At 48.3% G+C, this 25,461-nt stretch overlaps 1 long non-coding RNA gene across 1 annotated transcript; it reads right to left on the bottom strand.

Annotated features, from left to right (window-relative positions):
- Positions 1 to 2,902: 2,902 nt before the first annotated feature.
- Positions 2,903 to 15,879, bottom strand: LOC121675132. Its single transcript, XR_006019967.1, has 3 exons — positions 15,643 to 15,879; positions 13,572 to 13,574; positions 2,903 to 2,914 (listed from the first exon to the last, which is right to left on the bottom strand). It is a non-coding gene; the product is annotated as an uncharacterized LOC121675132 (long non-coding RNA).
- Positions 15,880 to 25,461: the final 9,582 nt, after the last annotated feature.

Consider the following 25,461-nt stretch of genomic DNA (forward strand, 5'->3'; position numbering starts at 1 on the left):
TGGGCAGTGGAATGGCTTCTGCAATGACTTGACCCTTTGGCATAAAGTACGGTGGATATATACATTGTACCATTAGGTTAGAACACCTGTTCTGATCCACTTTCATGAGTGTGGGTGTAACCTCTATCCCAGCAGGTGTTTCCTGAGTGTCCCCAATAACAAAAAGGTATGTAAAGTCTTGCATGTGGTCCACATTCTGGAATGAGATGGGTGTTACAGTCTGTTTGTTGTTGTTGAAATGGTGTGTTTCATCACAGGTTACCTTAAACCTGAGTCCAGAAGTCCAAGTTGCTTTGTCTGCCGCTCTATTTTTGTCTGAACACGTAACTCTTAGGACACGTTGAGTCACTAGTTTCCCTGCTGTTGACCTGGGGAAACAGTCTTTGGAGAGTTTTTATCAGCAATTATAATTGTTCTGCAATTCCAAGCCACAAGTCCCTTTTTCTGACAGCGATAGCATATAATGTTACCTTGAGACTGAGTTTCCCCTGTACCCATAGCATTCTCTACAACCTCCCCCACCATCCCCACTTTTTTCAAAAAGGGAACAGCTGTATTCAGCTGCACCTTCCTTGTACAGACTTCAAGGATGGACTCAACAGTTGGAGGGGGGTGCAAAGGAAGAGTCAGGATGACTTGTTTGCAAGCATCATTCATACTCATTTAGAGCTGTTCGAGCAGGAACGCTTGTTGGAGGTCAGGATTAGGGATCTGGGAAAAGATAGCTTTGCACAAGCAGTTATAAAAGTGAATAATATTTTCATTTGGCAATTGTTTGATGTTGGTATAATGAGATGCAGTAATGTTAAGGCCTTTTCAGCAGCACATGTGATTTCAGTAAGAACTGGACAAGGGATAAGCATTGCTTGTTTTTGGGGATTTGCCATATTATTGTCACCAGATAAAAGGTCTAATGTGATATAATTGTTGTCAAAGTCCAGGTAATTATCTGGAGTTTGCCACAAAATTTGCAATAAATCAGATAAAATTATTTTCCATTGTTGTTTCCACAACACAAAATCACCAGGTGTGAGAAGAGTTTGCATTATTGCAGTTAAATCATGAGGTACAAGCGAGTTGCAAAAGCCGTACTTAAAAGGCTCTTAAAATAATTACGATGCATCCCAAACTCCTTAATTGCCTTGCACAAATCCTTAATATTAGAATAAGGAAAGGGCATCCAGACAGGGTTAGCTCTTTTGCTAGTACAAGAGAGTGTAGTAGTAGCAGCAGGAGGTACTTCCTGGAAGCCATGGGTTCCCAGATTTAAGGGGGTAGTCACATGACTGTGGGAACCTGGGGCGGGACAATGGGAAGCAGGGGCAGGGAGTGGAGGGGCAGGGTCGGGGAGTAGAGGCGGGGATGCGGTGGGAGGAGGGGAGAGGTTAGGGGCGGGGTTGTGGGAGGCAGGGGTGGTACTTGAGCCATGGACGGGAAGAGAGGGAGGGGTGAAACACAACGCTGTGGGGGCGGGGTTGGGGGCCGGGAGAGGTTCTGACGTGGGAGTGGGAGGGGATGGGGACAAGAAGGGATTATTGTGGTGGGGGAGAAAGGGATTGTGGGAGGTGTAATTTGGAGATGAAGATAAGTTGCGTCCGCCATTATTGGAGACAAACAAACTCAAAGAAAAGGGGTTAGGGGGAGGTGGTTTTTCCCGGACTGCGAGCACATGTCAATGGCTGTCCCTGGGAACAAAGAGATCAGGGGAGAAGGGGTTTTTACGCATGCTTAAAACATGAGGACTAGAAACTGGGGATGAAGGAGTGGAGAAAAGGGGTTGGGAAGGTCCTGGGACAGGCTCCGGATTCCCGTACAAGGCAGGGTGCTGAGGAGACATGAGTGGGCCAGGAGTTCGATAGCTCTCCTGTGCTAAAGAGCAGGCTGCTCCAGCTGTGTTTTCCAGCATAGGGGAAGAGGGGTCAGGGACACAGGGGTTGGAAGAGGGCTTAAGGGAATTAAAAGACGGTTTTTGCAGTGGCTTTTCATGTAATGCTTTTTTCTCTGGCAAAGTATAACTTAGTAGCAGGAGAGGAAAAATTTTGAAACTGCTTCATCTCATGAGCGCCTAAGAGAGGAGAGTTTTCTCCCCACCTTATCCCAAAATTCAGAAGATCTCATATCCTTGGAGGTCAGATTAGGAAAGTACTGGAAAAGACATCGTACAAAAGATTGGACTAGATTTTTAAGGTATTTATGCCCAGTTAAAGAAAGGTAGCTTTGAACTTGGTAGTATATTCCTCTATGGTGTGCAGAAACCTCAGATCCCATTACGAATGCAGTACCACAAACCTCAGCCCCAAATCGCAAAAAAGAGGAAAAAAAAGAGAAAATTTGCACTGGAACCATCTTAAGACAGGAGCCCCTAAACCAGCAGGGAAATACTCACCAGAATTCTGGATTTATCAAAGGAAGGCAGGTCCAGAGAAAGAAATAAGCGAAAGGGGTCTTCCACTTTCAGCCGTTCCCTCGCTACGTGGTGTGGGGGAGGGTACAGGCTGAGGCTCTGGGCTCGCTGTTACACAAAAAGTAACAGCCTGCTACAAAGAGCTGGCATTTCAGGACATGCAGAGCTACCTCCAGCAGACACGCAGCTGCTGGGACACCCTAAAAGTCTCTCAGAACTGAGGTTCAGAGAGAGCACGCTGGGTGCCAAATGTGGAAAATACTTACAGCTTTTTACTGGCTAGGCTTGTAGTTCGATGCCTTAGAAAGCCTCGGGCAGCCTAGAGAGGTAGCACGGTGTACTAGTTTGAAAAGAGACCAGTGGGAGGCACCAAGTCAGAATGACAATTTAATGGGGAAATTAAAGAAAAGGACAAAAAAAAAAAAGAAGAGAACACTGGTTCAAACTGACAGAGTCAAGATACAACCTGACACCCTGTTGTAGCAATCTGGTAAAATGTTGGCTGCAGTCCTCTGAATTGGTGATCCTGTAGAAAAGGGTCTGCTCTTCCTCAGAAGGTCCAGTGGTGGCTATGTAACTCCTGTCCTCTGGAAATCCAGTGGAAGTGTTGCCTCTGGTGTTCAGCATCTCAGATTATATCCAGGATGAAATGCTTGGTTCCTCCCTCTGGGTGGAGCATCTCACAATGGGATAATGAGTCATGAGGCCAAGTGTTGATTAGGCTCATTAACAGAAGATAGTCCGGAGGGAGTTATCTCTGAGTCATGCAGCATGGCAGGATAATGATGGGCCATTAACAGAAAGATAGTCTGGGAGGAGGAGGCAAGGAAACACTGCCTCACCTGATTTCAACAGCTCATGAGGGTGGTAATAGAATACACTGCAACCCAGGACAGAGACACCAAGTCAGAATAAAAATTTAATAGGGAAATAAAAAGAGGGGGAAAAAATATAAAGGCAGATAACACTGGGTTAAACTGACAGAGTCAGGATACAACCTGTCACCCTGTTAATCAGGGTAGTGGTAGCAGTCTGGTAGAATGGTGGCTGCAGTCCTCCTGAAGTGGTGATCCTGTAGAAAGAAGGTCTGCTCTTCCTCAGAAAGTTGAGTGGTGGCTATGTAGCTCCTGTCCTCTGGAAATCCAGTGGAAAGGTTGTCTCTGGTGTTCAGAGTCTCAGATTATATCCAGGATGGAATGCTTGGTTCCTCCCTCTGGGTGGAGCATCTCACAATGGGATAATGAGTCATGAGGCCAAGTGTTGATTAGGCTCATTAACAGAAGATAGTCCGGAGGGAGTTATCTCTGAGTCATGCAGCATGGCATTGATGGGCCATTAACAGAAAGATAGTCTGGGGGGCAGGAGGCAAGGAAACACTGCCTCACCTGATTTCAACAGCTCATGAGGATGGTAATAGAATACCCTGCAACCCAGGACACATGGGCAGTCTAGCATTTCAGTAGCTCTAAAAGCGGCAAATAGTAGCTGCAAAGCTGATACCACCAGTAGAAGCAAAGAGGGAGAAATACAGCCTTCAGTTTGCCTAATTCCTGCAATCAGAAGCTTTCAGAGACAGAAACACACAGATGTTCGCAGAAGGGGTGCAAAGCCAAAGAGGGCGGGCCCCCTCTCAGGCCCTTCTTTTATTCAGAGAAAAGGAAAGGGGAGGACTGGGGATGGACCCGAGGTGACCAGCCAATCAGACACTGCTGAAGAGTTTGAGTTACATTTGGTTTTGCCTGTGCTTGGAACAAAGGAGTTCAGATCACATGGCAGAGGCAAGTCCTGGCTTGTCTTGGGGAAGGGGAAGGGAAGCTCAGAACAGGCAGCAACAGCAATAGAAACATGTTCTGCCCCCACATGTCTCGATGGGATTAGAGTAAACTGCCCACCGGTATCACCCAATGCTTCATATTTCTGTGACTGATGTGCCAGGCCATCGGATCCACACTGCCCAAAAAATCCGGTTCTCCCATTCCTCTCCCTGGCTAGAGGCACGGCCCCTCTAGTCCTGGTTATTCCCTCCCTCGGCATACATGGTAGAGGTCCCTTTGAGGGGATTTGACATATCATCTTCCCCTCTGTAATACCTGGCAGCTTGGTCACGGGAGGCTGAGGCTACTTTCACCTTAGCAGAACCCCTCTGGTTCTGCCCCTTTGAGTTCACACACCCGCGCTGCCAGGACAGAAGTGGGTTTCCCATCCCACCTTCTCATATCTTCCCCGTGGTCATACAGAAAATACCACAGCTCAGCTTGTGGGGTGTACCCTCTCTCCCTAGCTGGGGGACATCGGGCTCTGACTTGGGGGCCTGTGACTCGCACTGGTGCCACACTGATCTTCCTCATCTCCTCCCTCATGTCCTCCCTCATCTCCTTCACCAGTACCCCCACCCAGTTCAGGTGGTCCATTTCTGAGATGGGCTGTTGTTGCGGGTTGGGTTTGTAACCAGGCAGAAACACCAATTTAGTGTAGTGGTTTGGTCCAAAATACTCATTACTGTTTATCTTCTATGAGATAAGAATTTGGAGAAATGCAAAGCAGGCACCAAACTTGAAAGAATATAAAGAAGTTTATTAACAGACCTAAAAGAAGAGGAAAAAAAAAATTATACCACCTTCAGAACTCTTCTCCTCCCCCCACCTTCCTCCATTCTCCCACTGACAATGTAAAAAGACAACCCTTAAGATGTTCAGTCTGTTTACCACTTCCATAAGAAGCTTGTTCAGTCCATTTAGAAAGAGAAGTCTCTTCTTGCTTGTGCTATGAAAACAGTATCACAATGAGACAGCCGCCCACTTCCAAATATTGTTCAGTCCATTTAGGAAGAGGTCTCTCTCCCTGCATGTGAGTCCCTTCCCCCGACTTGCAGCTTTTCAAGGTCACACACAGATAGCAGTTGGTTTTCCCGCAACTGCGTTCAAGGGTCCACTCTTGAAGTTTTTTGGGGTACAATTTTAATGTTGAGCCGTTCGGAAACAAAAAACAGAGGCCCTTCTCCTTCCCTGGGAGCAAAGGGTCTTCCTCATCTTCATCGTTAGGACTATCTCTGGGAGCATCTCTAGGAACTGAGGTTTTCTCCTTTCTCTTTGGAGCAAAAGTCCTCATCTGGTCCATCTCTAGAGACTGAGGTTTTTTCCTTTCCTGTTTGGAGCAAAAGTCCTCATCTGGTTCATCTCTCCCTGTCCAAACTTCTCATGAAATTACAGCTGCGTCAGCATCTGCCTATCTCAGCGCAGGTGCTTTTGCTTACAAGTTGAACACTCCACCCCCCATATCTTCATGAAATTACAACAGGATACTCTGATATATCATAGCTTCACAACAGACTTTCAGCTTTAAGCATCTCCTCTCTCTCTTCCCTCAGGTTTTCAGCTCTTCACAGCAATAAAAGGGTTAATCTCACCTTGGCCTTGCAGCTGTGTGGCTTATCGCTGTTGGTCACCTGACCTCTTCAGGACAGAGGTGCTGCTTTGCTGAAATCTTGGCCGCAGTGGAAGGGGAGGGGGGGGGAGTTCCGAGCTCCTCTGGCTGCCCACAGCCCTGCTGGGGGGGAGGTCGTCCTGGAGCCATGGCCCGGCCCGGCCTGACCCGAGCAGGGCCTGGGCCGGGCCCACTGGGCCCCGCTCGGGCCCTGCAGCCACCTGTCCCAGCACCGGAAACGAGAGAGAGCTTGGGGGGGAGTTTGTCTATTCTTAAGTGTGTATCACAGAGGCGGTCACAACTTTAAGTGGCTTAAAGAATTGTCCATATTCAAACTGGCCAGCTGATAGGCTCTATCAGGTCATAGAGGAAACAGTAAGCACCCCTTTGCAAGGACATCAGCTCCGGGACTATGCTTGCTAACCTATGACAGCTGTTGGGCAGTATCAGGCTGTGGGACAGGATCTCTAGTCTCTGGGGACAGATCTCTAGTCTCCAGGGTTGTGTCGGTCTCTGGGGCAGGATCAGGCTTTGGGGCAAAATCTCTAGTCTCTGGAGCCGGATCTTTAGTCTCTGGGGGCCTGTCAGGTTCTGGGGCAGCATCCTTAGACTCTGGGGCAGGTGCCTGGGCAGTTATACAAGTCAATTTCACCTTATCCCTGAGTGCTAAATAGAGTAGAACTATCAACAACACCAGATAGACTAAACCTATCACCAACACTTGGCTAGTAGCTAGGGGAAATCTAAACCCTTTGAAAACTGGTGAGGTAGGCCCAAAGAACTATTTGAAGGGTTGGAGAAAAATTCCCTCGGGGTTATTTTCTCACAGAAGGTACCATTGTTAATGTAACCCCAAAAACATACGCTTAGTGTGTGATAGCTTTTTATCCATGTGCCCACATTCAAGAGAAAATTAAAAACCCATGAATTCTTCACCTTATCAACCCATAGCACTAACTGGATAACAGCCACAGTAACCTTAGTCAGAGGACCCATGTTTAGATAAGGAGATGCAAAGGGGAGAAATATAGCCATGAACACGTGACACCTGTCAGCTAGCCCACATGGTGCCGCCTAACGAGGTTCCTATATCCAGCGCACAGAATTAAGTTACCCAGGAACTGTTATTCCTTTTTCTTAATGCCCTCAAGCCCCACCTTGGGCACCAAGATCTGTCTTGGTTTGAAAGACAGGTGTCTGCTAAGGAAGGCAGGAGTCTCCCTTGAAATGAAAAAAAAATGCAACCCCCTTTCCTCCTAATTATTATAATTTTGAAATTAAGGGGCTTTCAGGAAAAGGCATGAGGAATGGGAATAACAGTTCTTTACTATTATATATGTATGCGTATAACAAGGCAAACAAACAACAATAACTATGGCAGTAACAGCAAACAATCACAAACCCAGTCCCAGCCTTCTCGGCTGTCAGGCCCTTTCCCCTCGGGTGCAGTTCCGCTCGCAGCCGTCAGGGGCGCTGGCGGCTCCCGGTGAGCAGGGCAGGTGCGATGGTTCCCCCGCGGCTGCAGGGGGTGCTCCAGAGCGAGCTCGGGGAGCACGTGGCAATGGCAGCTTGGGATCCTGGGAAGGGATGGAACAAAGGCTTCACAAACCCCCTGGGCAGCCAATCCCGGTGTCCAGCTGGACCCTCGGGAACAGCAGGCTGGAACAGCAGGGACGAGCACAAATCCCGGGTGGCAGATGAGGTGTATCAAACTCCGGAGCTGCGGTGGGAACCCCAGGGGTCTCAGGAAGCAGGGTGTGCAGGGCTACAAAGTAACGAAAGCTGAAAGCAGCGACAGTGGCAGGGCGGCCGCAGCCCGGCTCCCAGCGGGGCAGGGAAAGGTGGGCTTGGGAAAATCCCAGGGTTTTCTCCCTGAGGCACCTGAGCAGATGGTCTCTCTTTTAGTAAGGTGAGGTGTTAGGGTCCCAGTGCAACAGCTGCTCCAGTGAGCAGGCTCCAGTCACAGTAGAAGGAAGGGAGCCGAAAAGCAGAAGCCTGAAGCAGACAAGATCCCTCCACAAGGATGGCAGCCTCTCTCCCCCGTCCGAATGCCGAGAACACACCCCAGTCCACACAGCCAGGTGAAAGCGAGTAGCCCCCCTTAGCTCCTCCCTCCCGGCCAGGTTCCTTTCAAGCACCCAGCAATTTGTCACGCCAGCAACATGTATGGGGAAAATTCCTCAAGGAAAAAAAGAGAACAGAAGGGGAACTCCCAAACCCCAACCCTTATATCTAATCTAAATCTATACTCCTTTAGTTTAAAACCATTACTGCTTCTCCTATCTCTACAGGCCCTACTAAAATGTTTGTCCCCATCTTTTTTGTAACTCCCCTTAAGGTAGTGGAGGGCTGAGTTGTTGACCGCTCTGGGATCTGCTACTCAGTCAGTTCTCCATCCACCTCACTTGTCTATTCATCTAACCCACACTTCCTGAGTAAGCCTATGAGGCTGCTGTGATAGACAGTGTCAAAAGCCTCACTGAAGCTGAGTTATAAAATATCCACTGCTCTGCCTTCATTCATTCCGGTTTCATCATAGAAGGCAGTCAGGTTTGTCAAACATGACTTATCTTCAGTGATTCCATGCTGACTACTCCTAATAACCTTCTTGCTTTCCATGTGGGTACAGATGGCCTCCATCACCTGTCCAGATATTGAGATGAGACTGACTGACCAGTAGTTCCCAGAACGGCCTACTACATATTCCCCCTTTAACATCTACCTGTAAGGCCCCAATAAAAGGACTTTACAGTGGTTCATGTACTCTGAGTTAGATGCACGGGAGAAATACTGTCTAGATATTCTCAAGAGATCAAAACAAGACAAAAGTTTACTAGCAAACTTTAGAAAAAACAGGGCATTTTGGCAAAAGGTTTACCACAATGTCCAATCGACATAAAACACTTCCCACAGCATTAATTCAGCCCATTTCACTTAGCAAACTTTAAATCCGTTAAATTACTCCAACTCTTCTAAGAAGAGGGAATCAGAAGGAGAGAAAGACAGAAAAGTTATAGAAAGGTACACATATAGCTACCAACTTCTGGGTTCCAGCAGTGTTCAGATAGAAACTCCAAGAGGAAGATAGTGTCCAGATGACTGTCCTGTCCTCCTGCTCAGCCTTAAATACCCCTTGGCCTTCATGGGCCCTCCCCCCAGGTGGGTCTTCTAGTCATTTGGCTATTGAGCGTGGGCTTTGGTGGATGGATGCCGCGTTTATTCCTACTGGGTCCCTTGTGGAGACACTTAGGCAGAACTCTCCTAGCACCTACGCGTGCACACAATCTCACCTTCACAGTTAGTCATGAACAGCCACTCACACACACAGTCTGTGCACAAACAGGAGACAAAAAGGTGAGAGGGGTTCTTTGCATGCAATTCCGAGGCATTTAATGGCAACACACCCAAAGGGGGCAGAGGCAAGAAGAAACAAAACTGAAAGCCCGTGCCGGTTTTATCCCGAGAGCTCCCACAGGTGGGCAGAGCATCCAAAACCAATAGTCTGAGGGCTAGGGGGTAGAGGCAAGGTTGAGTGGCATAACAGGGCCAATAGGAAAAGGGATGGGAGGGGGGAGAGGGCCAGTGACCAGCAGAAGCTAGACAAAGGGAGAACTTTCTAGCAGTGTTGTAAGGAGAGACCACTTCTAGGGCAACTTGGGGGGGATAAAGTGGACTTAGAAACCACAACAATTTGGCCCCTCAGGAGCTGGGTTAGGGCAGAGTGGGGCACTGCCTCCAGTGTGCCAATGATTGGCAGCTTTGCCAAGTTGTGATACAGGCTCTAGGGCTGGGGGAATGTGGGGCAGATTACTGCCTCACCATAGCAAGGCCCAACCTGCCCCATCTCACACACTCGTGCATCCCAAAATATCTTGAGACATCAATCTTTCTAGTCTCTGGCAACCACTCCATGGCTCGAGACATTGACTGGGACTGTCACTGAAACTGTGGGAAAAACAGAAACTCTCCAACAATGTTTTTTCAGTGTTAGAGAATCGCAGAAGGCATTACTTTATTCTGGCCAGGATGTTGTTCTGGCCAGGATGTGAAAAAGCAATCATTTCATCCACACATGCCTGGGTTCTGCAGTGAAAATCATTACATCACACATGGTTCTTTATTATACTTTTCACATATTTATACACACAAAGCCCAAAGAAATTCTCATTCATTGGTCTTAAATTACACAATTCTTAGTATTCAATCTCCTATTGGTTATTGATCCCTTCATCTTTGATACTAATTTGGTCCTCATTCTTCCGGTCTCTTATCAGTTCTTTTCCCTAACCAGGTGTCTCTGACTGTGCCAGGGGTTGATGTTTAGGGGTAATGTTTGTAATGGTTGCTAACGGCTCTGTATCTGCTGGCTACTCCCAATCTGTGGATGTTAAACTCATCAGGCCTCATCCAGTGAACAGGGTTTTAGGAAGATGTCCAGGGTTACAATATGGGGTGTAACCAAAGTATGTAATTTGCCACCACCTACATCACCTTGTGATGAACTGTTAAGATGGGTGGAGCAGTGTTTATTTATCTTTGTCATGACTCAACAGTGATATATCCCTCTGGGGAAGCAGCAGCACCACCCACCCTGAAGGGGTCATTTTCCCAATTGCCAGTAAGGGTTTTCCAGGTCCTCACTGAGAAATGGGGATGCCCAGCAATTGTGGATTCTGGATGATGGTAAAGTATTTAGTCAACTGGTGATATATCTTTCTCAATCACTGTTCTCTCTCTCGTATAGTATTTAGATGCATCACCTTGCTTATTTTTACCAGTTGTTAAAGCCAAGTGAGTAATAAGCTTATTGTTTGTCTTGGTTTGAAAGACAGGTGTCTGCCAAGGAAGGCAGAAGCCTCCCTTGGAATGGCAGATATAACCCCTTTCCCTCTGAGGTATTATAATTTTGAAATCAAGGGCTTTTAGGCAAAGATGTGGGAAATAGGAATAACAGTTCTTTACTATTTTATATATATATATATATATATATATATATATATATCTCCAGTCAAACAAACAACAATAACTATGGCAGTAACAGCAAACAATCACAAACCCAGTGCCAGCCTTCTCGGCTGTCAGGCCCTTTCCCCTCGGGTGCAGTTCCGCTTGCAGCCGGCAGGGGCGCTGGCGGCTCCCGGTGAGCAGGGCAGGTGCGATGGTTCCCCCGCGGCTGCAGGGGGCGCTCCGGAGCGAGCTCGGGGAGCATGCAGTAACGGTGGCCTGGGATCCCAGGGAAGGGATGGAACAAAGGCTTCACAAACCCCCGGGAAGCTGGCCCCGGTGTCTGGTCGGACCTCGGGAACAGCAGGCTGGAACAGCAAGCTGGAATGGCAGGCTGGAGCGGCAGGGATGAGCACAAATCCCGGGTGGCAGACGCGATGTATCCAAGCGGGGAACCCCTCGGAGGTCTGGGCAGGCAGGGCGAGCACGGCTACAATGTAGCGAAGGCTCGAAGCAGCGGCAGGGCAGGGCGGCCACGGCCCGGCTCTGAGCGGGGCAGGGAAGGCAGGCTTGGGATCCCAGTGTTGTTTCCAGCAGAAAGAAAAGCGGCCGTAGGAAAAACAGCTTCCTCTCTCTCTGGACACCGAGACCCAACTGCCCCCACACCCAGGTGAAACAAAAGAGTAGACAGGTGCACCTCACCCCCAGTGGGTAGCTCTTTGTCTTCCTTAAGTACCCAGCGATTAGCAACAGTATAGGGGAAAATTCCTTTAACAGAAAAAAACCTGGAGCTTTTAAAACCCCAACATTGTTTTACCAAATGTATCCTTTTACTTCTGTTTTGCCTCAGTATTAATAGTAAAATAAGAGCATTCTTCATACTGGTGTCTGTGTCCATTCTATTGCCCCTGTCAATTGGCAAAACAGACTACCACCCTAACCAACCGGGTATCAGGTTGTACTCTGACTTTGTGGTTTTAAGCCAGTCTTTCTGTATTCATTGCATTTATTGTACTCTTTCTACAAAATTGTAACTCCAACTTAAAATCACTCACAAAGTATTTGTGTGGGGTTAATTTCTCCTGCTGGTTTACCTTCAAACCAGTACAGAAGAGAAACTTCAATTCCCTCCTCCCTGGGCAAAGGCAAACAAATGCCTGACTAAAGTTACATAAAAAATTTTAAAAGCTGTATCATTTCCAACAGGACCACAGTAATGTTACCTTCACTCCAGTGGTCTAACCTAGCAGACAGAGCAGAAAGGAAAGAAGAGGAAAGTATACTGGAACTCATGTAGTGGGGAATTGCTATTCCAACAATCAAAGCATAAGTCTAGTTAATATCCTTCTATGCAGTTCATTGTGACCCCTCCACCCCATGAGTCTCTAAAAGTGCAAGTAAGGTGTGATGCAAATCGGGGGGAGAGTTCAAGAACCAGTCTTTCAGCTGCATTGCTCAAAGACTCCAGAAGTTTGGTCTGTGATTTCCTGTGTATTCTTCAAGACAACACTCTTCTTTGATGAGGTGCAGCACTTTTGAATGTTAGACAATTTTACAAAACTATTTTTGATACTTGTTGGACTTGTAAGCTTGGCTCAAAAATAGGTTGGCAAGTTCAATTTAGGCTGCCTTGCCTTTCGGAGCCATAACCTTACAGGTCCAGGTATCACCACAACCCAACTAAATATACATGTCCCAGATTACCACCCTCCCACCAACCAGGTGATCCCCAGAACCTATACCCAGAGAAACAGGAAAAGGTCAGTGGCAAACAACAGTCAGTAAAACTCTACTACCTGAAATAATCTGGATTGCCTCAGGTGTGAGAGTCAAAGATATAACAACTCAGTCATTCCAATCTCCTCAGCATATCATTTTAGAAACCACCTACAGTTTTTGCCAGTCCCTCTCAAACCACCTCTCTTTTCTCAGGCAGAATAAGATTGCACTAGTTTGAAAACAAACCAGTGGGAGACTCCAAGTCAGAACTACAATTTAACAGGAAAATTAAAATAAAGGCAGAAAATACCCTCTTAAACTGACAGAGTCAGGATACAACCTGACACCTTGTCAGTCAGGGTGATGGTAGCAGTCTGATTAAATGGTGTCTACGGTCTTCTTGAGGTGATAGATGTCATTTTGTTGAAGCGGTGATCCTGTAGAAGCTGGGACAAAAGGTCTGGTCTTCCTCTGAAGGTCCAGTGGTGGTTATGCAGCTATTGTCCTCTGGGAATCCAGTAGGTAAGGGTTGACTGTGGTTTTCCAAACCTCAGATTATATCCAAGTAGGGATGCTTGGTTCCTCCCCCTGGGCGGAGCATCTCACAATGGGATGATGTAATTTATGAGTCATGCAACAAGGACTTGATGGCCCATTAGCAGAAGATAGAACACTGCCCCACCTGCTTTAACAGTTTATGAAGATGGTGATAGAATACATACTTTTGGTTACATCTTACATTGTAACCTAAGACATTATCCACCCCTAATTCTGTTACCATCTACATCATACCCAAATCAATACCCTCTTTAAACTCTACATATATATGCATACACAATGAAAACTTGCATGCAGTTCTCACTTAAAATTAGGTTCCCTTGTGGTATACACCGGGTTTCCCAATCTTTCTGCATTACCCACGAAGTGTAACCAGGTCCTTGAGCAAAAACAATCCCACAGATGGGTGGGCCTTTGCCTGAGGTGGGACTAATCCAAACAGTCTTTCCTAAAATACCTCTCATGTGTACCACAGGGACTTTTTCTCCATTTACTGTGTGCAATAGTTCAGACTGGGCAGGACTAGCTCGATTAATGGAGCATCATGTGTTGACCATCCAGGTAGCCTTTGCTAAAATCAGTTCCCAGTTTTTGAAGGTCCCTCCACCAAGTGCCTTTAGGGCGTTCTTAAGTAGTCCATTGCACTGTTCAACTTTCCCAGCAGCTGGTGCATGATAGGGGTTACGATGTATCCATTCAGTACCATGCTCTCTGGCTCAGGTGTTTATAAACTTATTCTTGAAATGAGTCCCATTATCTGACTCGATTCTCTCAGGGGTGCCATGTCTCCACAGGACTTCCTTTTCCAGGACCAAGATGGTGTTCCAGGCAGTAGCATGAGGCACAATGTAGGTCTCCAACCATCCAGTGCTGGCTTCCACCATGGTCAGCACATAGTGCTTGCCTTGGGGGGGTTTGGGGAAGGGTGATGTACTAGTTTGAAAACAAACCAGTGGGAGATCACAAGTCAAAATCATAATTTAATAGGAAAATTAAAATCAATGCAATAGTACAAGAACACTGACAGAGTCAGGACACAAACTGACACCCTGTTAGTCAGGGTGGTGGTGGCAGTCCAGATGAAGTGGTCCTGTTGAAGCGGTGATCCTGTAGAAGGGTATGGTCTTCACCTGAAGGTCCAGTGGTAGCTCTTGTCCTCTGGGAATCCAGTAGACAAGGGCTGCTTGTGCTGTTCCAAACCCCAGACTATATCCAGGTTGGAATGCTTGGCTCCTCCCCCCGGGAGGAGCATCTCACAATGGGTTGATGTAATTCTATGAGTCATACAGTGGGTGCTTGATGGCCCATTAACAGAGATATTCCAGGAGGGAGTTATCAGGGATGTGTCATGGTAAGAGATAATGAACACAGCCCCACCTGCTTTAACACCTTGTGAAGATGATAATAGAATACTTACTATTGGTTACATCTTACATTGTAACCTAGGACAGGTGATGTAGTCAGTTTGCCAGGCTTCCCCATACCTGTACTTTGACCATTGTCCACCGTACCACAGAGGCTTCACCCACTTGGCCTGTTTGATTGCAGTGCAGATCTTGCAGCTGTGGATGACCTGTGAGATGCTGTCCATGGAAAGGTCCACCCCTCAGTCACAAGCCCATCGATATGTTGCATCTTGTCCCTGATGACCAGAAGCATCATGGGCCCAACGAGCTAGAAATAATTCTACCTTGTGCTGCCAGTCCAGACCCACCTTTGATACTTTCACCTTGGCAGCTTGGTCCACCTGCTCTTTGTTATGATGTAATGATGATGATACGACTCTTGGGTACGTGCACATCCACATGTTGAACCTTCACAGTCAGCCTCTCTACCCGGGCAGCAATGCCTGCCAAATCTCAGCAGCCCAGATGGGTTTCCCTCTGCGCTGCCAGTTGGCCTTTCTCCAGCGATCCGGCCATCCCCACAGAGCATTAGCTACTGTCCACAAGTCAGTGTAGAGATAGAGCCTTGGCCACCTCTCTTGTTCAGCAATATCCAAAGCCAGCTGCATGGCTTTAAGCTCTGAAACCTGACTCGATCCACCTTGTCCCTTGGTAGCTTCTGCAACTCGTCGTGTGGGGCTCCATACTGCAGCTTTCCATTTCTGATTAGCACCTACAATTCAGCAGGAACCATCAGTGAAGAGGGCATATGTTCTTTCACTCTCCAGTAGCTCGTCATATGGTGGGGCTTCCTCAGCACCTGTCACTTGTTCTTTCTCTTCTTCAGAGGATAATCCAAAACTCTCACCTTCAGGCCAGTTTGTTATATTTCCAGAATCCCAGGGCGATTAGGATGTCCTATCCAGGCTCTCTGTGTGATCAGAGAAACCCACTTGCTCCATGTGGTGTTGGTGGCATGATGCGCGGAAGGAACCTTTCCCTTAAACATCCAATCCAGCATTGGTAGTTGGGGTGCCAGAAGCAGCTGTGCTTGGTTCCAATTACTTCTGAGGCAGCTCGACCCCCTCATAAGTCACAAGAATCTCTTTCTCGGTTGGGGTGTAGCTGGCCTCAGACCCTTTGTATCCCCGACTCCAGAACCCGAGCAGTCGTCCTCAAGTCTCTCCAGATCCCTTTTGCCACAGACACAGCACATTCTTCACATCCTGCCCCATTCTGACTAGCCCAAGGGCTACTGCATGGGCAATCTCCTGCTTAATTTGTTCAAATGCTTGTTGTTGTTCAGGGCGCCCCTAGAAATTGTTTCTCTTTTGTGTCATAAGACTAAGAGGGCTTACAATCATGCTGTACTCTGGGATATGCATCCTCCAAAAGTCCAGAGCTCCTAGAAAAGCCTGGGTTTACTTCTTGTTGGTGGGTGGGGACGTAGCGCTGATCACGTTGATTAACTCTGTCAGAATCTGTTGACGTCCATCTTGCCACTGGACTCCTAGAAACTGAATTTCTTGAACATGTCCCTTAACCTTACTTTGCTTAATGGCAAAAACAGCTTTCATAAGAATCTGAATAATCGTTTCTGCTTTCTCGAAGACTTCCCCTGCTGTGTTCCCCCATATGATGACGTCATCTATATACTGTAGATCTTCCAGAGCTTCACCCTTTTCCAGTGCAGTCCAGATCAGTCCATGGCAGATGGTGGGATTGTGCTTCCACCCCTGGGGCAGCCAGTTCCAGGTGTACTGTACTCCCCTCCACGTGAAAGCAAACTGAGGCCTGCACTCTGCTGCCAGAGGAATGGAGAAAAATGCATTACCAATATCAATAGTGGCATACCACTTTGCTGCTTTGGACTCCAGCTCATACTGGAGCTCCAACATGTCTGGCACAGCAGCACTCAATGGTGGAGTCACTTCATTCAAGGCACGATAGTCCACAGTCAATCTCCATTCTCCATCAGACTTGCGCACAGGCCAGATGGGGCTGTTGAAGGGTGAGTGGGTCTTGCTGACCACCCCTTGGCTTTCCAGCTCATGGATCATTTTGTGGATGGGGTAACAGCATCTTGATTTGTCTGCCGGCGGCGCACTGCCGGCGGCGCACTGTCAAGGTGGAAATTGGCACTCGTTGCTCTTCCACCTTAAGGAGTCCAACTGCAGAAGGATTCTCTGATAGTCCAGGGTGTTCAATTGCCTAATGTCCTCTGCCTCCACAGCAGCAATCCCAAACGCCCACCTGAGTCCTTTTGGGTCTTTGTAATAGCCGTTCTGGAGGAAGTCTATGCCCAGAATACACGGGGCCTCTGGGCCAGTCACAATCGGATGCTTTTACCATTCCATCCCAGTCAGGCTCACCTCAGCTTCCAACAGGGTCAACTGCTGTGATCCCCCTGTCACCCCAGCAATGGATACAGGTACTGCCCCCACATGTCGCAATGGCATTAAAGTACACTGTGCCCCAGTATCAACCAACACATCATATTTTTGTGGCTCTGATGTGCCAGGCCATTGGGTCCACACTGCCCAGAAAACACAGGTTCTCCTGTGCCTCTTCCTGGTGAGAGGCAGGGCCCCTCTAGCCCTGGTTATCATTCTTTCCCTGGGCGTACATGCTTGAGGTCCCTTCAAGGGGATCCGACATATCATCCTCCCTTCTGTAATACCTGGCAGCTCGGTCACGGGAGGCTGAGGCTACCTTCACCTTAGCGGAATGCCCTCAGTTAGTGCCTCCCTCCTTGAGTTCACGCACCCGCGCTGCCAGGACAGAGGTGGGTTTCCCATCCCACCTTCTCATATCTTCCCCATGCTCACACAGGAAAAACCACAGCTCAGCATGTGGGGTGTACCCTCTTTCTGTAGCTGGGGGGTGACGGGCTCTGACTTGGGGGCCTGTGACGCACACTGGTGCCACACTGATCTTCCTCATCTCCTCCCTCATTTCCTTCCTCATCTCCTTCATCTCCTCTTTGAGGTCCTGGACCACAGCAGAGACATGAGCTTTCAGTGGACCATTGACCATACTGTCATAATTCCTGAGCTTGTTGGCAACAGAGCCCACTGTTTCTTCGGTATTGTCAGCATCAGTCGTTGCAATGAAGGAGGTGTATTGCGATGGCCCTAGCTTTGCCAGGTTCCACATCATCTGTCCTGTGCACCTGACCTTATCAGGGTCATTATCATGCTGTCCATCCCTCCCAAAGAGTACCTCTAATACTGCCACCTCTCTTAGCTGCTGGATCCCTTCCTCGAGTGTCTTCCACTGCATTCTGTGATGGTACTCCTGCATTCTTTCTTTGTGAATGAGCCTTTCTCTCACACTCATTAAGAGCTGCTCCCAGAGAGAAAGGGGCCCTGGCTCCCTCACAAATATTTGGTCCACACCCAGGTCCTGGGTCAACGATCCCAAATACCTTGCCTCACCACTATCTAGTTGCACACCTGTGCCCATAAGGTCCCAAACCCAGAGCAGCCAGGTTGTATAAGACTCGCGCCCCCGTCGCACAATGTCTTTTCACATACTACGGAGAGTGTCATACGGCAGGGACTCAGTGATGATTTCTAGCTCTGGCTCTCCTGCTGGTTGTGAGGGCCCTGGTTCCCCATCATTGTTAACTGGTCGTACTGATTTGGTCTTATACTTCCTCCTTTGCACAGGGGCAACTGCTGCTGGCTGTGATTGTCCTTGTGGTTCAGCTGAAACCTGGACAGTTGTAACATCCATGGGTTCCACTGCTGCACCATCGGACTCACCCTCCTTGGGGCAGGGAGAGGGTTTTTCACTAGCTGAGGAGGTGTATTCCCTTAGCACCTGGTATATCTCCTGGCGCATCTCCTGCATCCCCTTCACCAGTACCCCTACCCAGTTCAGGTAGTCCATTTCTGAGGTGGGCTGTTGGGCAGTATCAGGGTCTGGGGCAGGGTGAGGGTCTCTAGGGTCTGGGGCTGTGTCAGGCTCTGGAGCTGGATCAGGCTCTGGGGTAGGATCTCTAGTCTCTGAGCCTGGTGTCAGAGTAGTTATCCAAGTCAATCTCAACTTATCCCTGAGTGCTAAATAGAGTAGGCCTATCAGCACCAGTTGGTTAGTAACCAGAGGAAATCTAAACTCTTTGAAAATTGGTGGGGTGGGCCAAAAGAACTGGTTGAGGGGTTGGGAGAAAATTTCCCCTGGTGTCATTTCCTCACAGAAGGTACCATTTTTAACATAACCCCAAAAATATACAGTTAGTGTGTGATAGCCGTTTATCCATGTGCCCACATTCCGGAGGAAGTTAAAAGCCCATGAATTCCTCACCTTCTTGACCCATAGCGCGAGCTGGATAACAGCAACAGTAGCCTTAGTCAGAGGACCCATGTTTAGGTAAAGAGATGCAAAGGGTAAGAATATAGCCACGACCACCTGCAACCCGAACCAGGGTAAACTAGACCACACAGTGCTGCCTAACAAGGTACCTATATTCAGCACAGAAAATTAAGTTATCCAGGAACTGTTATTCCTTTTTCACCCCTTTCTCTTAATGCCCTCAGGCCCCACCTTGGGCGCCAAGATCTGTCTTGGTTTGAAAGGTGTCTGCTAAGGAAGGCAGGAATCTCCCTTGGAATGGCAGATGCAACCCCCCTTCCCTGAGTTATGCAATTTTGAAACCAAGGGGCTTTTAGGCAAAGATATGAGAAATAGGAATAGCAGTTCTTTACTACTATATATCTATATGCGTATAACAAGGCAAACAAACAACAATAACTATGGCAGTAACAGCAAACAGAACCACTAACCCAGTTCCAGCCCTCTCGGCTATCAGGCTCTTTCCCCTTGGGTGCAGTTCTGGTTTCTGCTGGCAGGGGCGCTGGCGGCTCCCGGTGAGCAGGGCAGGTGCGATGGTTCCCCCGCGGCTGCAGGGGGCGCTCCGGAGCGAGCTCGGGGAGCACGTGGCACTGGTGCCCTGGAATCCCGGGAAGGGATGGAACAAAGGCTTCACAACCCCCGGGAAGCCAATCCCAGTGTCCAGCTGGACCCTCGGGAACAGCAGGCTGGAACAGCAGGCTGGAACGGCAGGGACGAGCACAAATCCCGGCTGGCAGATGAGATGTATCAAACTGCGAAGCTGCGGTGGGAACCCCCCAGACGTCTGGGCAGGCAGGGCGAGCATGGCTACAACGTAGCATAGCGAACGCTTGAAGCAACAGCGGGGGCAGGGCGGCCACGGCCCGGCTCCCAGCAAGGCAGGGAAGGCAGGCTTGGGATCCCGGGGTTTCTCTGGCAGAAGGAAAAAAAGCAGACGAAGAAAGCAGCCTCCCTCTCTGTCCAAACACCAGGGACCGACTGTCTGCACACCCAGGTGAAACAAAAGAGTAGCCAGATGCACCCCTCCCTCAATGGCTAGGTCTTTTGTTTTTCTGAAGTACCCAGCAATTTGTCCCCCTAGCAACAGGTATGGGGAAAATTCCTTTAACAGAAAAGAAACCAGGAGAACTCCTAAAACCCCAACACCTGGTTTGCTTGAATGGCATAAAGTTATTGGTCCTTTGACCATCCACCTCTCAGAATGATTGGTTAAAACTCTACAACACCCATTTCAAAATATTTCTCCAGTCAGTGTCATAACAAGGTGCAAAACAATCTTGCAGGTGCAGATAAAGTCTTGGTTTACAAAAACCTCTTCACTGTTTTTAGCTAGCCTGTGTGTGAAAGCAAAATTTTCACAGGATGCTGACAGAAAGCTGGAAAATTTCTCTGCATCAAGCTTTTCAGCATCCACGCCATCGAGGTGGCACTTGGCACTCGTTGCTCTTCCACCTTCAGGTGCCAAGCTGCAGAAGGATTCTCTGATAGTCCAGGCAAGGTGTTCAATTGCCTACTGTCCTCTGCCTCCACAGCAGCTATTCCAAAAGCCCACCTGAGTCCTTTTGGGTCTTTGCAATACCCGTTCTGGAGGAAGTCTATGCCCAGAATACACGGGGCCTCTGGGCCAGTCACAATCGGATGCTTTTGCCACTCCATCCTAGTCAGGCTCACCTCAGCTTCCAACAGGGTCAACTTCTATGATCGCCCTGTGACCCCAGCAATAGAAGCAGGTTCTACCCCACATGTCTCAATGGGGTTAGCGTGCAATGTGCCCCAGTATCAACCAATGCTTTGTATTTTTGTGCTTCTGATGTGCCAGGCCATCATCTAAAAGACCCAATTCTCATGTGCCTCTTCCTGGCTAGAGTCAAGAACTCTCTCGCCCTGGTTATCATTCCTTCCCTGGGCATACATGCTTGAGGTCCCTTCAAGGGGATCCGACATATCATCCTCCCTTCTGTAATACCTGGCAGCTCGGTCACGGGAGGCTGAGGCTACTTTCACCTTAGTGGAACGCCCTTGGTTAGTGTTTCCCTCCTTGAGTTCACACACCCGCGCTGCCACGACAGAAGTGGGTTTCCCATCCCATCTTCTCATGTTTTCCCCATGGTCACAGAGAAAATACCACACAGAGAGGGGTGTACCCTCTCTCTCTAGCTGGGGGATGACAGACTCTGACTTGGAGGCCTGTGACTCACACTGGTGCCACATGGGAACTGCTCTTCCTCACCTCCTCCATAACCATTTCCCTAATCTCCTCTTTGAGGTCTCTAACCACAGCTGAGACACGAGCCTGCATTGGGCCATTGACCATACTGTCATAATTCCTGAGCCTGTTGGTGACGGAACCCACTGTCTCTCAGTTTTCCTCAGCATTAATCATTGCAATGATGGTGGTGTATTGGGATGGCCCTAACTTTGCCAGGTTCCACAATTTGCTCTGTGCGCCTGACCTTGTCAGGGTCATTGCCATGCAGTCTGCCACTTCTCTCAGCTGTTGGATCCCTTCCTCAAGTGTCTTTCACTGCATTCTATGATGGTAGTCCTGCATTCTCTCTTTGTGAACAAACCTCTCTCTCACACTCATTAAAAGCCACTGCCAGAAAGGGGCACTGGCTCCCTCATGAATATCTGATTCACACCCGGGTCCTGGGTCAAGGATCTCAGATACCTTGTCTCACCACTATCCAGTTGCACACCTGTGCCCATAAGGTCCAAAATGCGAAGTAACCAGATTGCATAAGCCTCACATCCCCCGTCGCACAACGTCTTTTTGCAGATTACAGAGACTGTCGTACAACAGGGACTCGGTGATGATTTCAGGCTCTGGCTCCCCTACTGGCTGTGAGGGGCCTGGTTCCCCATCATCATTAACTGGTCGTACTGATTTGGTCTTACACTTCCTCCTCTGCTCACGGATGACTGCTGCTGGCTGTGACTGCCCTTGTGGTTCAGCTGGAACCTGGATGTTTGTAACATCCAGAGATTCCACTGCTGCACCATCAGATTCTCCCCCTTCGGGGCAGGGAGACGGTTTTCCACCAGCTGGGGAGGTGTATTCCCTCAGATCTTCTTCTCCATTACCCCCATCCTATCCAGGTGGTTCATTTCTGAGTTGGGCTGTGGGGCAGGGTCAGGCTCTGGGGTAGCATCCCTAGGCTCTGGGGGCCATGTGAGGTTCTGGGGCAGCATCCCTAGTCTCTGAGCCTGGTGTCTGGGTGGTTATCCAAGTCAATCTCACCTTATCTCTGAATGCTAAATAGAATAGGCCTATCAGCAACACTTGGTTAGTATCTAGAGGAAATTTAAACCCTTCGAAAGCTGGAGGGGTAGGCCCAAAGAATTGGTTGAAAGCTTGGGAGAAAATTTCCCCCAGTGTTATTTCCTCACAGATGGTACCATTAATAACATAACCCCAAAAACATACAGTTAGTGTGTGATAGCCTTTTATCCTCGTGCCTGCCTTCCAGAGGAATTTAAAAATCAATGAATTCCTCACCTTACCGATCCATAGTGCAAACTGGTAACAGCCACAGTAGCCTTAGTCATAAGACCCATGCTTAGATAAGGAGCTGCAAATGGGCTAAGTATAGCCGTGACCATGTGCCACCCAAACCAGGGTAAACTAGACCACATGATGCTGCCTAACAAGGTTTCTATATTCAGCACATAAAAAATTAGGTAACCTGGGAACTGTTACTCCTTTTTCACCCTTTTCCCTCAATGCCCTCAAGCCTCACATTGGGCACCAAGATCTCTCTCGGTTTGAAAGACAGATGTCTGCTAAGGAAGGCAGGAGCCTCCCTTAAAATGGAAAATGTAACCCCCTTCCCTTCAAATTATTATAATTTTGAAATTAAGGGGCTTTTAGGCAAAGATATGAGAAATAGGAATAACAGTTCTTTACTAGTATATATAACAAGGCAATAATACAGAAACACTGGCTTCAACTGATGGAGTCAGGATACGACCTGACACGGTGTTGGTCAGGGTAGTGGTAGCAGTCCAATTTAATGGTGGCTGCAGTCCTCTTGAGGTGATAGATATGGTTCTGTTGAAGCGGTGATCCTGTAGAAGGGTCTGGTCTTCCTCTGAAGGGCCATGGTGGTTAAGTAGCTTTTGTCCTCTGGGAATCCAGTAGGTAAGGGCTGACTGTGGTGTTCCAAACCTCAGATTACATCCAGGTAGGGATCTTGGTTCCTCCCCCCGGGCAGAACATCTCACAATGGGATGATGTAATTTTATGAGTCATGCAGTGAGGCTAGATGACCCATAAACAGAAGATATCCCCTGGAGGGAGTTATCAGGGATGTGTCATGGAAGAGTCAAAGAACACTACCCCACCTGGTTTTAACAGGTGGTGATAGAATACATGCTTTTGGTTACTTCTTACATTGTAACCTAAGGCAAGCAGCTATCCCAAAAGCCCAACGACGTCCTTTTGGGTCTTTGAAATACCCACTTCTGAGATAGTCTATGCCAAGGATGCATGGGGCCTCTTGGCCAGTTATGATGGGGTGTTTCTGCCACTAGTTCCCAATTAAACTCACTTCAGCTTCCAGTACAGTCAGCTGCTGGGATCCTCCTGTCACCCCATAAATAGAAATGGATTCTGCTCCCACATACCTTGATATCATCAGGGTACGTTGAGCACCAGTGTCAACCTGTTGGCAATTGAATCTTGGACCCAAACCGGCAGGGAATCTGAATAGTTTATTCAAAGGAGTGAGTTGGTTTTATACACTTTTCTAAGGCACAGTATTTCCTTATGTGATAAACGAGATAGCCCAATCAAAATTAATAAAGAAATAAAATTTATTATGCAGCCGAAATATCGGTCTCAAAAGCCAAGATCGAGTATAGCAGCGCCAAGCCCGGGATCGGAGCTGGGTGAACACGCACAGATCTGACCTCTATCGCATCAGACCTCCCAAGTTCACACCAGCTGCCTTGTCCGGGTTATTTTTATACGATTTTTGGGGAGCGTTCAAGTCCAGTCTATTCTTCTTGTTCTTTAACATATTCATGAAGTTCTTCTTTCACAGTGCAAGGCTGGACAAAGGGTCTTCTAGATGTGATGAATTGCCCATCTTCGGTGATGAATTTGTCTGTCTTCGATTCCTGGAACCCTCAATGGAGTTCCTGGAATGTCCAATTCCTTATCGGCTAGGATGTAGATATCAGAAGATAGTGATCAAGTCATCATAGTGTTAATGTCCCGGTGGTAAGATCCAACCCCACCTGGGGTGGAATCCTCACCTATTGATTACTTCTGTGCTGAAAGGACTTCCTTTTTCAACTGCTCCAGTGTTGTAAAATGTTCCTCTCAGCCAGGCTGGTGGGGGGGGTTGAAACTCTGGCTCTGTATAGTTTTATTACAGTTCATTTTTATATATAACAGCATGAATGACAGACTTCATTTATAACACTTATATGGTGTGACCTATCCTGTGTTGCCACATGTGCAACACACTTTGTAGGGGTCTACCACATGACACCTCCTCCCTTCAGGGCCCCATGGAGACAAGCCTCTCTGTGCTGCCATGTGCTCCTTTGTGCTGCCATCTGCCTCTGCAGGCAGGTTTTACAGCTCACAACCTAATTCTCTCTTACAATTCTCCATATCAACCAAAGCCGTGTATCTTTGTGGGTCAGACGTGCCAGGCCATCAGATCTACACAGTCCAATAGATCCGATTGTCCCTTTCCTCTACCTGGCTAGAGGCAGGGCCCCTCTAATCCTGGTGACGGTACACATTGGTCTCATCCCGTAAATATATTCCTGAGGTCCCTTCAAGAGAATCGGTCATATTATCGTTCCTATACTGTCTGGGGTTCTGTCCACAGGAGACCTGAGCAGCGTTGACCCTAGATGAGGTCCTTGTGGTAGATGTTCCTCTTTCCAATTCACATACCCGGGCTGCTAAGGAGGAGGTGGATTTTCCACCCCAGCTCCTCATTTCTTCTCCACGTACCCGAAGGAAAAACCAGAGGTTACCTCACAGAGTGTATCCTCTCTCTTTGGCTGGGGAACATTTGCTCCTAATGGCAGAGACTCTTGTTGGTTCCGGCGAGATGTGGTAAATTTCTTCCTTAAGCTCCTTTCTCAGTTTCTCTTTCAAGCTCCGGACTTGCTCATCCAGCTTTGTTTCCATGGACGAGACACGGGTGTGTAATGGGGCGGTGACAGTGTCCTCTGTGTTTGTTTGAAAGACAGGTATTTGCCAAGGAAGGCAGGAGTCTCCCTTGAAATGAAAAAAAAATGCAACCCCCTTCACTCCAAATTATTATAATTTCAAAATTAAGGGGCTTTCAGGAAAAGGTATGAGGGAAATAGGAATAGCAGTTCTTTACTATTATATATGTGTATAACAAGGCAAACAAACAACAATAACTATGGCAGTAACAGCAAACAGAACCACAAACCCAGTGCCAGCCTTCTCGGCTGTCAGGCCCTTTCCCTTCGGGTGCAGTTCCAGTTGCAGCCAGCAGGGGCGCTGGCGGCTCCCGGTGAGCAGGGCAGGTTGTGATGGTTCCCCCGCGGCTGCAGGGGGCGCTCCAGAGCGAGCTCGGGGAGCACGTGGCAATGGTGACTTGGGATCCTGGGAAGGGATGGAACAAAGGCTTCACAAACCCCCCAGGCAGCCAATCCCCGGTGTCCAGCTGGACCCTC

This window comes from Corvus kubaryi, unplaced genomic scaffold (genome assembly GCF_017639235.1).
Source record: "Corvus kubaryi isolate FWS band 111438036 unplaced genomic scaffold, C.kubaryi_AGA036_p1.0 72, whole genome shotgun sequence".
Lineage (NCBI taxonomy): Eukaryota > Metazoa > Chordata > Aves > Passeriformes > Corvidae > Corvus > Corvus kubaryi.